Below are 2,500 nucleotides of genomic sequence, written 5' to 3' on the forward strand. Positions count from 1 at the left end.
GGCCCTGGCCGGTTTCGACTTTATTTTCAAGCCACTGACGAAGGACTGATACACAGCATTAGACGTCACAAATATATATACTGTACTACAGTGACAGTACTGAGGAACATACACGACCGTTTGAGACCACAGATCCCCCTCTGACGGGTGTCAAGGTAGGGGTGGCCTTCAAAACTCATTTTGGTAGAAATAACAATATGCTCTCAGGGGACAATACTGATAAAAGTACAGACCATGGGAGACTACTAATCGACACCTGACATATGTCAGAGAGCCGGTGTTAGAAATCTCATTAGCACTGCTGCCCCCGTACTGTGTTTACAAAAATGATAATCCTTTTTCCATACATCTCTACTGCCTACCTTAAATTTAAACATTCTACAAATTTCTTTCGATATCACAGGATCAAGTTTATACAAGCCTTGACTGATATACATACTGTGGCCATAACATTCTTTTATAAAGCTAAATTCGATGATATTCATTTCCAGTGTGTTATTAGGATATGCTAGCTTTTTTTTCCCCGATTCCCAGTTGATAGCATGATTGTTCTCACTAACATGTACAGGTGAACAGTGGGAAAACCAGGCTCTCGCTCCCAGCTAACAGTCCTAATACAGATGACAGCCAAGTCGTCAAACCTCAGCCTCCACAGAGCATATCTAGCAACCCCAAGGCAAACTCTCTAGACATCGTGTGTGTCACATTCAGTTCTTTCCTAGACAGAGTATCATCAGTGTCGTTACATTTCTTTGATGCCTTGCCAACCGGTTTCTGAGGCTGCATTTAGGTCCATGATAATAATGAACGTCTGGTTCATTTGCAGTCAGGTGTAGGAGCTCGGTAGGAAGGGAAAATGGTGTTTAAGGTTTTATTTGGTCGTGCGATGTCAAGGGAGTTTTGTCTTCCACATTAATTCTGGTTGGTCTTTTCGCTTGGGTCCCTTTAATTCCAGTTTGCATCGCCGGTTCTGATGACATGGCAGCTGGTTTCATTCTACCTTTGCAAGGTCAAGATCATGCTAAAAGGAAGCTTGACAAAAAAAAGTAATTTTAAGGGAAGTCGTTTATTATTATTAATAATAATACTGTTTTTATTATTATTATTATTATTATTATTATTATTATTATTATTATTATTATTATTATTATTACAGCTTTGCATAATATACCATCATTATTACCTTTTTCATAATTAACTCTTAAGTATCCAAAACTGTCATCAATTTTCAGAGCAAGCTTCATTAAGATAGACTAACTCATATGGTAACGAAATAAATAATGCAAAGATAAGTGTAGCTAAAATGTGAATGAGAATACAAAACGAAATAAAAATAAACAAATCAAGAAACACACAAATAAATGCACAGAAAGACTAGATGAGAGACAAACAAGTCAACTTGGACATGGAGCGTACAAAAAAATAATATAAAAAATTTGGCAAAATTTTCAGTTGTGTACAAAATACTATAGAAGACTTTCCTTTTACCAGTTCTCATCTAAAATAGAGTAGAATGATAGGAATCTCAAAAATGAAATGTTCAACTATTTACTCGCGATTTAAAAACGGAAACGTGCTGGTCATGGATACATTTGTGGGAAAACTAAAGAGAGAGAGAGAGAGAGAGAGAGAGAGAGAGAGAGAGAGAGAGAGAGAGAGAGAGAGAGACAAGGGGAATCATGTTACTCGTGCAGTATTTGGGTTCATGAATTAGTCATTAATTTAGCTTTTAATAAATTTATAGGAACAAGGAAATGGCGATATATATATATATATATATATATATATATATATATATATATATATATATATATATATATATATATATATATATATATATATAGAGAGAGAGAGAGAGAGAGAGAGAGAGAGAGAGAGAGAGAGAGAGCGAGATGACGTGGCCTGAGAGGTGTTTCGGTACTTGAATTAGTCACTAATTAGTCCTTCTTTTGATTTGTAGGCAAAAGGAAAGGATAAAAGCATGACGAGAGAGAGAGAGAGAGAGAGAGAGAGAGAGAGAGAGAGAGAGAGAGAGAGAGAGAGAGAGAGAGAGAGGTGATGTAGCCTTTGAGGTGTTTATGTATATGTATTAGTTAATAAATATCGCTTTTTCTTTTTAAATCTTTGTTTCTTGATTGTTACGCACCATTCAATGTCTCGAGGAAATCATTACCAAACAAATGTTTTCATTCATACTTTTGAGCTTTCTGAAAAGAAAACTGTTGTGCCGGCTTTGTCTGTCCGTCCGCACTTTTTCTGTCCCCACTTTTTTCTCTCCTCCTTCAGACCTTAAAAACTACTGAGGCTAGAGGGCTGCAAATTGGTATGTTGATCATCCACCCTCCAGTCATCAAGCATACCAAATTGCAGCCATCTAGCCTCAGAAGTTTTTATTTTATTTAAGAAGTTAGCCATAATCGTGCTTCTGGTAACGCAACAGCACAGGCCACCACGACCGGCTGAGAGTTTCGTGGGACGCGGCTCATACAGCATTATATCG

Source organism: Macrobrachium rosenbergii, chromosome 49 (assembly GCF_040412425.1).
Source record: "Macrobrachium rosenbergii isolate ZJJX-2024 chromosome 49, ASM4041242v1, whole genome shotgun sequence".
Lineage (NCBI taxonomy): Eukaryota > Metazoa > Arthropoda > Malacostraca > Decapoda > Palaemonidae > Macrobrachium > Macrobrachium rosenbergii.